This window comes from Podarcis liolepis (genome assembly GCF_965112155.1).
Source record: "Podarcis liolepis genome assembly, chromosome: 2".
In the NCBI taxonomy this organism is placed as follows: Eukaryota; Metazoa; Chordata; class Lepidosauria; order Squamata; family Lacertidae; genus Podarcis; species Podarcis liolepis.
Genome location: NC_139555.1, coordinates 79537134 through 79553556, shown reverse-complemented (window position 1 = coordinate 79553556; position 16423 = coordinate 79537134).

Sequence of the window (16423 nt, the reverse complement as noted above, 5' to 3'; positions counted from 1 at the left end):
ACAGCCTGCCAATCCTCTCACCCTTATCATTCCAGAGACAATTCTTTTATACCACAAAGTTTATACCTAGCGATGAAACTTGCAGCTTTGTGAAAACAGGAATTTCTGTACACTGTGTACTCCTGGAAGTGGCCCAAGGTGAAAGGTTGTGAGGGAAAAGCTAATCACTATACCGTACTTTCACAAAACTCTTCAGTGCTATCTTACTAAAGAGCCCGTGCCATTGTTAACTGCAGCAATCATGGCTGACTGTGTATTACTTTTTTCCTCAAGGGTGGCTGATGTGTCACTCTCCCCTTCATAGCTCTAGAATCGAATCCACTTGGGAAGAAGTGTAGCCAGGGATGAATTAAGATAATGTGGGGTGGTGTTGCTAAACAGAAGAGCAACAGAGAGGAGGGGAACAAAAGCCTTACACTCCAAAACACCCAAATTGCCCGTGTGAGCTTCTTACTTCATATGAAAACTAGATCTGTCTGCCAAAGAAATCTGAGCAGATTAACCAACCAAACTTGCACAAATTTGCATAGAGTAAAACCATTGTTCTGAAGCAATATTTTTATTTGCTTTTAGAGAACGTATGTGTGTGTTGTAGCATCATCTGAGAAGACAAAGACCCTCTTCAGAAAGGGTGAGAGAGAAAGTAATATTTATTTATATCCCAGTCTTCGTCAGTTGAATTCAGAGTACTTCTGAGAGTAGTAAGAATGCCTCTTTCATAATGGTGCAGCCTGATAAATTGAACTACCTTTTTAGTTGATCAAAAGTTGTGGGTTTTTCTTTAAAGAGATTATCATTACCAATTAATCACTTTAATGTTGCAGGCCCACTGTTCCACACAACTACTCTATACAGAACCATATATTTTTATTCCACTCTGCATGTAGTGAATGTGGTTGCCTGAAGCACTCATCATGAGTACAAAGCATTATTTCCATATCATTTCTCATCCCTGCAACAGGGATATTTGCAATAACATACAAACTTACAGTTTGAGACTCCCAGAAAGTTAGGATTAGGACCAGTAGCCACTTTCATGCAAAGTTTCACCTTGTGGCAGAAACCAAAATGCAAAATATAATACACGAAAAAGCCACAGAATTCAATAATCATGCATCTATTGCTAAGTCAACTCTTAAATATAGAAATCAATGTAATAATTTTAAAATGTTGAGTAATGCTTAATGTGCAGTTCTTCCTCCTGAGGTACACAGCAGCAGCCTGTGATGATTTTGCTCCTGGATGTTTAGTGGCATTTAAATAATATGGAAAATGCTAACAGAGTGCAGAAGATCTAATGTCTGCAGGTCTAATGTAAAGAAGACCTTACAGTCTATAAAACTGACAGACAGCCATGGCTTCATTCTGTTTAAATCATTGGGACTTAAGTACTTTACTGGGCACCTCAAGCTCATCGATTGCAGTGCGATTCCTGCACTTTGCTTTTTCTGAATTATGCCCAGATTTCAAATTCACCATCCAGAGAGTGTTCTGTGCAATCATCAAATATTGTTTGGTGTTTTGTTACTGCAAAAGGAAAATGACAAGGTGGAGGGAGGGTAATCAGCTACGCCGACTCTAAGCAAAAGTGGTGAGAATCTCAGAGTAAGAGAATGCCCAAACAGATTAAGCCTTTTAAAAAACAAGAAGTTAGAAAGGCAATTTATCCTCTCTCACTGCCTTTGTACAAAGTATGGGTACCAGTCAGATTATTTCAATGCTTGCCCATGTCCAATTGCATGTTTAATGAACTGAATTCAGATTTAACCCTGGAGAGGAAAACTTCTGAGAATATACATTGTGTTTATTTAGGCCAGACCCATTTGGATGAAAGTGCGGAATCAATCAAAGCCTAAGGGCAGCTGGCAACGTCTTGCCTCCTTCATGGGAAAGCCACTGCCAGTGAGCTGGCACATTCTTAACATTAGTCGCATAACACCAATTTATTTCATAACGAGAAGAGTAAAGGTGATGCAGAGCCCCTAATTGATGGCTGTGGCACCAACGTTGTCATTTTGATGACTTGTTTGGGCAGGAGGAGTGGCAGTATCTGGGTGATAGATTGTTCTCTCTTTATCCTGCCACAATGACATCTGCTTTATTCACAGATCAGCCACCAGTTGCTACAACAACGCCAGTGTGCTTTAGAAAATGTTGTTGAGCTGCTGAGAGAATCTTGGCTTCCCATTAGCAAAATGTTAACTATGCATAACCAAAGAGCGTTTGGTTTTGTTGTCAAAAAGGAGTCAATGCTGGGCAATAAGTAAGAATGTCAAAAAAGAATTTACATTCAAAAAGTAAAAGCGAGGGGGGTGAACCCATGATATCACCATGATTCAAAAATACCCCCCTAGAATTCATTAGGAAGGTCAGAAGAGAAGAGAAGAGAAAAGATAGGAGATTAAAACAGAAAGAACAAATAAACCGTCCAGTGAGCAAGTTTGTTGCCTGAAGCATGAGGCCATGGACACTGCCCTCCATGTTCACTGAGAGCTTGTTTTCTCTCTCCCCCCAGTCCTTTGCTAATAAGTCTTTTTTGTTCCCCAACAATTAACAATTTTCGGATTTGTAACTTGACAAAGGTCATGTGGCCAACATTAGCTGGTTGCCATAGAACAACTCCTGCCTTTTGCTAATATGAAGGACAGACAATGTCTACAGAACCCGCTTCCTTCCAAACATTGTTGAACTACAGTGCTGTAGCAAGCCTGGAAGCATTGCTATGATATACTCAGGGCTGAGGCATATTCTTCTTTTTTGAGGGGTGGTGTGAAGGAATGTCAGGATGTGAACTGACTAAGTCTGTAGCATTTTGTGTCCTGGTGAAGAATTGTTCGGTTCCTTACTTGATGCAACCAGTTTCTACTGCTTTTTATGTTATTGTTTTTTTTAAATGGTTTTATATTGCTGCACACTGCCCTGGAATTTTATGAGAGGGTAGTAAATAAATACTTCAATAGATATGAACAAATATTCCTGAAAACTAGAAGTGATCTCAAGCCAGGTGTGCTGCCTAAGAAGCCATTTTAAAACCCTAATTATGCATTAGCCCCATCCCTGAACTTATTTGGAACCAAATCTGGGGTGGGGGTGTCCCCCAGGTGTACCAAAGGCACGGCATCTTGATGCCCCTCTGGATTGGAATCACATATGAGGGGATGCAATGCTTAGCCCACTGAATTTGTTACAGCTACTACAGTGTTAGCCTTAGTAGCTCACAATATGACTGTCAGCTTATACACCAGACAGGAGAATACAAAAGGGCAGGTTTTGATAAGCCAGTTAATGCACATTCTCATAAATACAGCAAAATAGGCTGGTAGATTTAGAGGTGGTCAAATATTGTTTAGGGAAGCCTATCCAGACAAGTAGAAGTTACATGTGCCTTATTTCTTTTTAGTTGCTGTTGGTTTTAATAATTTTCTGATTTTTTTTTTTTTAAATAATTGCTTTCAACTGGCATTTTATAAAGAACTTTAATGTTTTATTTTATATTTTTTGTGAACCACTGGGAGGTTTTCTTACAATCAAGCTACATATAAATTTTGTTCAATTAATTCCATAAACAAACACTATTGAGATCCAGCGCCGAGGGCCTTCTGGCAGTTCCCCCAATGCATGAACTGAGGTTACAGGGAACCAGGCAGAGGGCCTTCTTGGTAGTGGCACCCGCCCTGTGGAACACCCTCCCTTCAGATGTGATGGAAATATGCAGCTATCCTATCTTTAAAAGACATCTGAAGGCAGCCCTGTTTAGGGAAGTTTTTAATATTTAATGCTGTATTGTTTTTAACACTTGATTGGGAGACGCCCAGAGTGGCTGGGGAAACACAGCCAGATGGGCGGGGTAGAAATAAATTATTATTATTATTATTATTATTATTATTATTATTATTATTACTACTACTACTACTCACATGTGTAATTATGATCCTTGAGTAATCTAGGTCTTATAAGCTGGAGTTTTTATGTAGCAGCAGTGGCGGAGCTTCATGCTCCAGCACTGGGGGGGGGCGTGGGGGTATGGCGCACCGCCCGTAGGGGTGTGGCATGTGTCCATGGGGGGTGGCACACCGCCTGTGGGGGCGTGGCGCCCCACATGGGGGGGGCAGCCGCGATGGCATCCCACCAGGATTGTGCTGCCGGGGGCGGTATGCTTCCCCCGCACTCCTCTTCCTCTGCTAGTTGTAGCATGCATTGAACAATGAACAAGGATGGAGGATTGAGTGAAAGTTAAGATATCAAAGGTAAGTTTGAATGCAGATGCTCATATATGTTCTACTTGAAATATTGTTTTGTTAGATGGTGGTGTTTTTCTTAATTTATTAGGCCACAATCCAATGCACAGCTATGTATCCAAGGAAATACTTTGCCTTTTTGGTCTGCTGGCCATGTATCTTAAGCCAAGATTTTCTGAAGGCAATATTTATTATCCTTGCCAGAAGATAATGAACACAGAGAAAGTGAATCCAGCCAAAAAGCAGCTAACAAGTAGTCGATGAAGCATGGCTAGCTTTTGTGATCTTGCCAAGCAACTGAAAAAAGGAAAAGAGTCAATCTCAATAAAACATGGGTAATAGGGAAATAACAAAAAAATTAAAAAGTATTTTTAAATTCATGTTTAATAGTTTAGTAATGACAAGGTGTGCTTACCAGGAAACCCCCTCAATTTTAATAAGCTATAATGAATGTGAGGGGAGGGGGCAGAAAATACAATTTTGGGTTTTCGGGGCAGGGATAGAGAAACTCTGTGTGGTTGTCAGAGCTTCCAGTGAAAAGCAATAATTTGAATTAAATTTGTGTGTAAGCATATGATTTATGCTTGCAGCAGTTCTCCATTATCCCTGTGAATGAGAGGCCACTCACTAGACTTGGGAAGTCTCCAGAAGTGTATACAATGTGCTGGGTGTGTATGTGTTCGACCCTGGTGGTATATTTGGTGGATATTTGTGACCCCATGCACTCGTGCGTGCATACTGCACCTTAAAACTAAGCCAGTGTCAATACCTAACAACCAGTGAAATACAAATATCTCCTCTGATTATGACTCAACGTCATAAAAGCATTCTAATTTCCCAAAATCATATTCTGTTCGATTAACCATTATGCAAGCACAGAATTTCTGTTTATCTTATACTATTGGAGCTAACCCGAGTTAGGTCTTCTAGGCAGAAGCAAATGGTATTTGTTGCTCACTCATTTGAGCAAATAACACTATACTTTTCGAAGCACACCCTGAAAGTCAAAGTTCCTTTGCAAATTGCAGTTGAAGCAAGCAGAGGAGACTGGCATTTGCCATTTACTCTCATGTGTTGCAATTATGACAAATCTAAATCTCTTATGTAAACGCAGAGTAGGCTATAGGACAATAATTTCACTTAGCATCTTAAAAGGCCATTTGCTATTAATACATTTAATACTTATGAAGGGTGCCTTGGTCGAATCTCTTGATGTCATTGTAGGAATGGGATCCTACCAATGGATATTGGTTTTCATTATCTGCCTATAGACTTCTGCTATTTGTATGTGGGAAGATGTCAAATACAATGAATAGAGCATTGTGCGGCTTTGCCATTTTAAACTAATTACACACTTGGCGCATGATTTCCTGAAAATATTGTATTCCCTTACTAACAACCCATGGATAACATCTTAATCTGCCAGTAACAGGATTAGCTTTGACAGCTATATTTACAAACATAAATTTTATCACCTATTCCCCCCCCCACCGTACCTGTGTACACCTGGAATGAGACAGTAGTTAATGATTTATCATGAACATAGATGATGGCTGCTTTTGTTTGGGGCTAAGCCATAGGTTAGCATCTGCTACGATGCCCTGCTGGGTCAAGGCAGCAAGTATCTTCACCACTTAAGTATATTACTTAGCACTTAAACTAACTTTTCTGCATAATATGCAATTACTTCCTTGAGACAACATTCCATTGCATCACCAGTTGTGAAGTTGCTTGAAGTTGTGATGTTGCTTGAAGAATTAATACCGACTGGGTTCAAATAGCAGCTGTAACATAATATCAATCTTAAATGCTAGTACAGAGGATGTGCCAGTATTATTATGTTTTGCTTACAATGTATTTCTTTCTCATGCCCTTCTCCCAGTGACTTGCAATATTTAAAATTACAGCTTCATAAAAACAAGATAAAGCAACTAAATAGGAAGAGGGGGAAAGTGAGTAAAATGCAGCAAAGTAGGGGGGTAAACTTTGAGGCAAGGAGTTTCATAGCTTAGGTGCAGCCACTGAGAAGGCCCTGCCTTTTATGCTACTCATATAAACTTCAGCTTTAGGTGGACACAGAAGAGACCCTCTCCTGATCCATTCCAGGCAGGATAAAATGGAAGGAACTGGTCATGTATCCTGGACCTTAAAAGGTAATCACCAACACTTTGAATCGTGCCCAGAAGCAGATTGGCAACCAGTGCAGCTGTTGCAGGATTGGTGCAACATGGACATGCACCCACCCATTTCCTTCCAGCTGCAATCTAGACCCCTGGAAACTCCCAGAGACTTTTCAAAGGTAGTCCTATGTACAGCTGCAGTAATCCAGCCTGGATGGAACTAATGGATTTGTTCCTGTGCCCAATTTGCTTCCAAATTGATAGGGACTCAACAAATTGAGTTCACTACTGAAGAGTGCTTTGGAAAAACCAGGTAGAGGGTGTCAAAAGAAACCCTCCTTTTGGTCAGTTATCCGAAAAGGGCTTGGAAGGAGGAAAAAAGGTGCGCCCATAATGTAGGGGGCAGGTATAAGAGACAGAAAGTGGGGACATTATCTACCTCCTCAGCAATGGAGTATTTTCTCTCATCCTGCCTCCTCCATTCTTCTCTAGAGTTATGAGAAGTCTTTGCTCTCGGCAAGTAATGCTGCCCTGTAACCAAGTCTGATTGGCTTCTTGATGTTGTGATATCATTACGTTTGCAATATGACTGGAATAGTGTCCAGATAAAATCTAGATGGGGGAGTAGCAGAGTGGGAACTCAGCGACAGCTGCAAACAAACACAAAAATGTACATTTGGAAGGTTTTAGGTTTTTTTTTGTTTTCTTTAATTCCCTGAGTCTCCTTTTTTTTTCATGGAGAAAATGTGTTGTAGTCTTACTCACCAGGAAGCCCCACTGAATACACATTTCTCTGGCAACACTGTGCCCTGACTGTTAAAAACAATAATAATCAGACAAACCTCATGCTATTTATTGTTCCAAAATGAGACAACCGTGTCACAGAAACCCTCACGATGCAGACTATCACGTCTTAAAGATTTAATTACTAAACAGGAAGTGGTCTTTATTGTCGTCTTTGTTGGCAGGGATAAACGTTGTAGTCTGAATCATCGCTACCTGTGACGTGGCAGCTGATGGCCATCAGTGGGAAGATCCACAAATTTACCAACAAAATAAAAATGAGGTCAGGTTTTGGGTTTTTTTAAAAGAAAAAAGGTTGCTTGGCAAAGTAATGGATGTGAATGTTAAACGCCTACCCGGGTGATCTGAACGGGAAGATAAATTCATAGCAATTAGATGAGCTGTTCTTAGCCCTTTAGGGCCATGCTGTGATGCCTTTTTAAAGCCAAGGAGGCAACAAGACCTCATCATTCTTTCCCAATTGCTTTCAGACATGGGTTGCATGGGGTTCCAACCCCTAATGAGACACCCTATCCTTTCTGGATCTCTCTTCCTTCTATTGGATAAAGAACTCAGCCCAATCGAAACATAAAATATTGTTGATTTCCCATAACCTGGAAGCATGCTTCTGCTGAAGGTTGAAGAAATGGAAACTGTAAAGACATTTAGAGGCTTTGAAAAGTGAAGAAGCAACCAGCTGCTCAGAAAAACATCCACATAAGTAGCGTTACCTAATTTGGGCAGCTCCTTGCACTTTTAATTTGTTCACACTAGATAATACAAACCCTCTCCAGGTTTGCCTCTCCAGGAAGTTGATATTCCCCCATCTGTCTTCTCTCCAAATAAAATTTTAAATTTGCCCTGCGCACACACACAAACACACACACACACACACACACCTCTGTAACTATTTGTCTGGATTTTTTTCTGGTGAGACTTGATCTGGTAGTAGCAGTCCTCACCTGCAGGGATAGGGGACCAATTGCTATGGTTTGTTCCTGAAGATTTGCGGAATCTCAAGGCCTCTGCCCTTGCTTGCTTTGGAATGGTGAGTTGGAAAGGGCCATGTTTGTATTCAGTTTGTAATAACTGGATTTTTGAATGAAGGCATGAACTACTATGACTAAAGTTCTCATAACACATTTTCAAGAGCTACACCTCCATGTGCATTAGAAAGAAAACTAGGTCCTTGCAGAGGCCTGGGAAGTGCTGGCGTTTTTCTGACAGCACATTCTAATAAAAGGCAAACAACTTTGGTGGGAAAACTGGCAGTGTCTGCTTCCGTCTGCACTTCCTTAAGACCACTTAAAAGGCCTCACAGAAAGTAAATCTGTTGTGTGCATTTTCTAAATGTCCTTTCAATATCAGCTCTATGGTTGGGAAATTCTCTTTTTATATGCTGCCCTTAGTGTGTGAAACATCATTTGTAAGAATGCACTCCATTTAACAGCCTCTCTCTCTCTCTCTCTCTCTCTCTCTCTCTCTCTCTCTCTCACACACACACACACACACACACGGGGGGGGGGGGACTTGAATGCATCCAGATTTAATTTGTTTCCCTTTCTCAGTGAGTTGCTGCTTGACAACTTTTGGGAATTAAAGGAGAGGCAGGGAGAGAAATGTGCTGGGTTACACTGGCAGAAAGCCTTGGGTCTCCACACTTCCAGAAGATGCATAATGAATGAAATGTTTTCGAAGAAGGGAGGATGTAGGGGTGGCAGCGACATATATTAGTTAGAGGAATTTTCAAGGCTTCTGTCCACCAGCTTTAGCCAATGCTCCTTGAACCTTTTTTTGTTTGAGGTCAGGGGGAATAGAGGCTCTAATCTTCAAGGTCTTTCCATCCTTTGGAAAAGATCAGCCTAAAAGCATTATAATACTGGGGGAAGCAACTTCTTTGTGGATGAACTCCCTGCAGCCCCAACAACTTGAATGCTAACTTGGGAACCGTCAGTGTCAACTTCTCTCTTTCCATGTTTATCGGTTAACAAATTATATTTAAAAATGCATAAGTTTCAAAGATAAAGAAAACGAGAAGCCAGAGCAGTTAGATCTGTTGAGCAATTGTTCTTTGGTATCGTTAGCTGGACTTTTTTATGTACTTCAACTGCCTGCTAAATGATTAAAACAGCACATATGCCAGGGTCCCCAATCTTTTGGATTGCTGGGGCACATTTGGAAATCTAAGAAACTGATGTGGGTACCATATATCACAGAAGAAAAACTGGTGAGGCTCAGACTCCCCCCCCCCACTAAAAATGCATGTAACCCTTCCCAAACAAACAAAACACAGGCTAAAAAGCAGTCAACACAATTCGAAGAAGCAGACCATCCCAAACCAAACAGCCCTCCCACAAGCTAACCTCCTTAACTGTTTTCATTGGAAGAGATAGGGGACCTCAGCACCACATTGAGGACCCAGAGACATCCCCTGTGGAGGAATGCCAAGATTTGCAGAAGTGAAAAAAAGAAAAGAAAACCATACTAGGAGGAGGATGCCCCCTAAACAATCCAGTGATGTGCATGGTCAGTACGCATGAAATGCTGACTGTTGTCAGGGGAGGGGGAACTGAAGAGAGACTATTATTATTATTATTATTATTATTATTATGCCCTTCAACAAAAGAGCTCAGGGCAGTTCACAAGAGAAAAATATATATGAAAAAAGCACAAATAAATATTCAAAACAGAAGCGACAAAACACCTCCCACATTTAACACATTTAAAAGGCTGTAGAAGGCCTGGTTGAAGATGAGCATTTTTGTCTTGCGCCTAAAGATAAATAATGAAGGCCTCAGGCAAACCTCCCTGAGGGGAACATTCCACAAACAGGGAGCCACTGCAGAAAAGACCTGTTTTTGTGTTGCCACCCTCCAAATCTCACATGGAGGAGGCCCATGAAGAAGAACTTCAGATGATGAATGCAGAGTCTGGGACAGTTTATGGTATATGGGGAGAGGTGGTCCTTGAGGTATTGCAGTCCTGAGCCATTTATTTATTAGACTTGTCGCTTTTTACACAAAGGTCTCCAAGGAATTTTAAAATGTAAGTGTAAGTAATTGAAAACACATTATAATATTGACACAATCACATTAAAACACAGTAATTCATAAAGGGTGTTCTTAACAAATTTTAAAAGTCCTTGTGAAACATTGGGGGAAATGGAGTACTTTTGGGATAAAGGAAAATTAGTGTTGAAATGTTTTTATTGAATGAATTATGGATAGTTGAACGAAACAGCAAATCAACTAACTGATCAGCCCTTCAAAATAGGACTTTGCTAGAAATTTACAAAATCAATTTCTAAAAAAAAAAAATTGAGGAAGATTATCAGTTACCTGAGTAAAGCACTCAGAAAGGAACCTTTGGATTTAAGCTGGGGAAAAATGTTATTGGCTGATAAATATTCACCACACTTTAACTCCCTGCCTTCAAAACATTGTGAAGCAACAGCAGTATTGAATGAAAGTTGCTATTGCAATCATTTATTGCCAGATGTGGAAAAGAGGATGTGTTAATGTATGCAAGAAGATTTCAAGGAAAATAAAATGGGGAAAGAAAATCACCCAGACAAATATCTTGAGTGCATCCTGTCCTAGTGTCTCATTGCACCTGGCAAATCTGCAAACTAAAGCAAACAAATGTGGGATCTAAGTTCATATTTCTAGAGCAAAGAAAATAAGGCAATTTCCCTCACCTCCCATTCTAAGATTGCATTATTCCACTTTCCCAGGGATATTCCATTTTAGCTGTTACTGTCCCTCACAGCCATTGTTTAGACAGCTTGCAGAGCAATGCTATTTTTGCATTCAAAATGTGGCATAAAAATGCATCTTGTGCCTGTTGTTCTAGTATACAAGATTGGATAAAATGAGATGCATTCCACAGAAATAACATTCAGTTCTACATGTTCCCCAAAGCTTCTGTGTCACTAAAAGCATTTTAGCAATAGGCTTGCTTTAATATTTGCTAAAAATGTAAATATTTTAAAGCGCCAGTCTTGCCATACTGTTGTTGCAAAGTCATGTACGTAATAGATTCTCAACTATACTTGACTGAAAATAATCTCCCTGGTGAAATAAGAGGTCCTTTTTTATAAGTCCGGGGTCCCCACAGTGCCTTCAGACAGCTTCTTCAGCACCTGCCAAGAACCCCTGCCCCTCCCAATTTTTACTTTTTTCCTTTGCTTTTTTGTTACTCGTTTAGGGAGTCCTGCCTGTTTTTTGGCAGGTGGTCAGACCTGCTTTTTCTGTGTTGCATTTGTCTTGGGATGTGTGTATGTGTTATGCCTCTTTTGGCTATTGGGGGCATTCTGAGTATCAGCATTTTTCTTCTTCTGTGATATAGGCAATTTGTCTTGATAATAACTTGGATTTCCAAATGGGCGCCATTGCCTTAAAAAGTTGGAGGCCCCTTTTCCAAGCAGCTATGTTTAGAAGATGGAGATGTAAACATTTATTTTATTTTAATTTAATTTATTATACTTCTATACCACCCTTCATCATAAGATCGCAGGGTGATTCACAGGATAAAAATACAAGGTAAAAGCAGAAATAAATAGTTAAAACCAAACCATAGTTTTGTTTTCTAATGACGTACTCTAATGTTACAAGCTAGCACAGTTTTTTTTTATTTCTTACATATTATAAATATATCACAATGAGCTAAATATATCTAATTCAACAGAAGGCGTATGACTGCAGAATGTTCTAGAACCTAAACAAGTGTTTAAGGTCAAACATTTCATTCACTAGAACTATAAGGTTTTTCTTACCAAATAAAATAACTGAATATTAGAGTTGCTGCATTGCTGCATTGCCATAGCAGCCAAAAAGAGTACTTTCTCAGAAGTAAGAAAAAACAAAACAAAACAAAAAAACAACCACCACCTGGAACCTGATCTTTGTCTCCTGAGAATCCAATGCTAAAACTGCCAATGGAGCGAGATGCAGGCCAAACACATCTCCCATTTCCTTTCTGGCCATTTAAGAGGTGCACCACAGGGCTGTGCGTGGAGCAGGGAAGGAACAGACTAACTGAACAGATTGTTGTACAGAAAGTTTTGATCATAATCTGAGCTAAAGAAACAATACTGAAAAGGAAAACCTTTTTTCATTTACGGGTGAGGTGTGTGTGTGTTTCTCTTTATCCATTTCTGCTGAGCCTTTGAAGGACATTATTATCATTTTTAGTTTATGTTTATAAATACAGTGGTGCCCCGCAAGACGAATGCCTCGCAAGACAAAAAACTCGCTAGACGAAAGGTTTTTCCGTTCGCGATTTGCCTCGCAAGACGAATTTCCCCTATGGGCTTGCTTCGCAAGACGAAAACGTCTCGCGACTTTTTTTCTTTGACTAAAAACAAAGACATGTTTTGTTTATAAAGTTAATTTATTTTCCCTTAAATTTTTGAACTGCTCTTTACAGTATGTGTGACTTTAAAGAGCAGTTAATAAACTGTTGTTGTACCAAATTTGGCTTTGTTTGGACTTTTTTTGACCATAGGAACGCATTAATTGATTTTCAATGCATTCCTATGGGATTTCGTGCTTCGCAAGACGAAAAATTCGCTAGACAACAAAAATTGCGGAACGAATTAATTTCGTCTTGCGGGGCACCACTGTAACCTGGAGACGCATGTGAAAGGCGATTCATAAATTAATAAAGTAAAATCAATAACTCTGCAAGTCTTGTTTGGCTAAATGATTAAGATCTTCTAGATTTGGTCTGATGATATTCTTACTTTCTTTTTTCTTTTCTAATAAATTTTAGGGGGAACCATACTGGCTCAAGAACAGCGGTAATCAATTTAAGGCCAGTATCCCATTTTGGAGTAGATACTGGAGTAAATGATATAACAGCCCAACATTATGGATTCTTGCCATCATATGGAAATGTACAACAAGTGGGCATGGGTATATCTACCTGTCATTATTTGTACAATGCTGCGTTTTGCTCTCTCCAGCCCTACATGCATGTACAGACCACACTACAGACCCTGAAGGGGAAGGGGACTTATAGGTTTAATGCACACTTCTCCCACACAGCTTTCCCTCTCTTTGCAGCACAAGTCCCTAATCCTCTGATCCAGTATACACAGCAACCGGCTGAAATTTACTGTTAGATTATAAGGGTAACAACAACAACAATTTATTACTTATACCCCACCCATCTGGCTGGGCCTCCCCAGCCACTCTAGGTGGTTTCCAATATTAAAAACACAATAAAACACTAAACATTAAAAACTTCCATAAACATTAGGGTAGGCAAGTGCTCAGGATCCCACTCAGCAGGACTGGCTTACGTCATTTTGATGTACAGTGGTAACTCGGGTTACGTACGCTTCAGGTTACAGACTCCGCTAACCCAGAAATAGTACCTCGGGTTAAGAACTTTGCTTCAGGATGAGAACAGAAATCGTGCTCCGGAGGTGCAGCAGCAGCAGGAGGCCCCATTTGCTAAAGTGGTGCTTCAAGTTAAGAACAGTTTCAGGTTAAGAACGGACCTCCGGAACGAATTAAGTACTTAACCCGAGGTAGCACTGTAATACTAATGATTATCTTCAGAGGAAGGGGACCCCATAGTAAGACCATTAAGTCCAGGATCTACAATTACCCAATTGCACCATGGATACAGGCCAGTTGTTTTTTTTAATTGTTAATCTGACATGACCCACCAACATGACTTTGATTTAGAAATAATAATAATAATAATAATAATAATAATAATAATAATAATAATAATAATAATAATAATATACATCCTGCCTTTTGCCCAGTCCAGGGATATATATTGCTTTTAGTCTCTGCCCTGTGCTTGGTCCTTCCACTCCCCCTGATGTTACATGGCGATAATCCCAGAAAATGGATAAGAAAGGACAGGGATTCTTACTCCTCCTGTTTCCCAGCAGTAGAGGGAAAATCTAAATGATTTCTCCTAGTCTTAAAAGACTTAAAGTCATAGATGCACGAGCACAGCTTATAACTGAGTCTGTAACACATCCCGGTGGTAGATTCTGAAATGTGCATATAAGTAAATTCCTCTGTAGAGGACAACCACAACCATTTCATACGTAGTTTAAAGTCCTTTGCACGCTGATAACTGGATGTAGACTGACTGGATATGCATGTATCCAATATGTTGGTATGTACATAAAGGCTTTCTGTGAAATAATTACCTTTCGGCTTTGTTAACATTGATGCATCTTGTATCTGATCTAACATGGAAAGTGTGACCTATGAAGTAGTATAACTAATAGACAATAGCAGAAAGGCAAAACCTACACATCTATATGTGACCGTACTGAAACTGGAAAGAGATGTGCAGCCAATGTGAAATGCCCATCATTTTATCCACCAAAGGGATGATAAGCACAGGCTTAAACTTGAATGGCCCCATTGTTTAAAAGCAATTGAAATGATAAGATTTGAAATCCTTGCAGAGATGTGTGGCCAGGCTACATTACGTGCTGGACACAGCTAAAAATGGACAAAAATGGCAAATTACTTACTTGGCAAATACAGAAACATAACCCAAGCCTCTGCCAGCTCCCAGTCCCATTTTTACTGAGGCAGGCGAACAAAGGCCTTTCATAGGCAGTGTAATTTAGGCTACCTGAGTTAGCAAGAATGGTCAGGTGTATAAAGAGGCCTCATGGAACACTAAACAGAGAGAAATTCACATGGAGTAAGTGAAGCACTTTGCTGGCATGTGGACATCGGTTCCAGGGGCTATTCCCAATACAGAAGACAATCACTGGCAGGTAATAAAGGAGGCATTTATGTGATATGTCAGCGGTTAGTGCAAAGCTTAAAAGAAATGAGATCATGTGGCAAGATAGCATTCTCTGCCTATCCCTGAGGGGAAGGAGCATTACTGTTATTACTATAAGCCATTGTTAATGCTACTTCTTTGAAATAAAATGTGACGCAGTATTGTCAGCTGATACTTGTGCGATCCTAGCTATCATAAATTGTGGTTTTCCAGAATATTAATCTCTGGTTACACTATGCAGCTACCATACAGATACTGTGTTGCCGACGTCAAAGTAGCTTTTCTGGAAAGGGAAAATTAGTGCCTTTTCATTTGATTTTTCAGAACTGAAAGGCTATGTGAACCAGAGATCTGCCTGACTACTATTGCCTGCATTTCTTTTTGTTCTTGTAGATAATGGCTTAAGCGACTGGATAATCCATATCTCACTAAATTCCTCTTATGCACGAAATTCATACTAGAGAGCCAAAGTGGCTGGTTAAACTAAGACCATTAAAAAAAAAAATTGCTTCCACAAGTTGTGTTTAGACACCTCTCTCTAAATTTAAGTAGCATTAAAAGTACATTTGGAAGTTCTTGTAAGTCTATCTTTTGAAATACTCTTGGCTGTTCACAATGGTAGCAAAAGTTTCTACTCTTTAAACTGCCCCCCCCAAATGCATGGGTTTTTGTACATAGCAATGTGCACACATGTAAAACAACGTGGTGTTACTGTTAGATAGTGACGTGGGTGTGCACAAAATCACATGAGACTCATATAATGTTCTTTTAAGAATGTTTTTTAATATTTTGAATTAGGTATGCTTTTATGATTGTAAGTAATTTCAAGATATTTTTATGGTAACAGGCAAAAAATGTTAATATAACAACAACAACCATAATAATAACAAGAAGAAGAATAAAACATTGCAGAACAAATAAGAGCACCAGCCATGGAAACAATGTGAATGCTGTAAGTTTTGACTCTCACACTTTGGCAGACAGTACAGTTCTACCATAGGAGAATTGTAAACTTGCCCCATTTCTCTTTTAAGTGGAATTTTGAGCAGCAACCCTAATTAAAATGGTGTAAACGAGGGCTACATCAAAAAATGATAAAAGGTTAGTCAAAAACACAGTAGCACTAAAGGATCAAGCAGTCCTCCCTAGTGCTTGTACAGTTCAGTAAATACTGGCATAGCCCTGCATACCTCGGGTCCAAATACAGCTTGGCTGACAGCCGCACAACAAACTCCAGGGCTGCTTGTGACAAGCTGAAACCACTGTGTCAGTTCCCAGCCAGAAACAGGGCATCACAGGCTTCTGGTTTCTGGCTAGGGCAGGCACCTTTGCTATCGTCACAGGAGAAGCAGAGGTGGTTGTATGGGACGAGGGGACAGTTCTCTAGGGCTGTCATTTTCCAAAAGGTGGTGCTTTGGCAACAACTTTTTGGGTGTCCTTTACTCATTGAAATATGGGTACCCTAGGTTAGTACCAAATTGAAGGTTTGTGCAGCATGTCTCAAGGCAG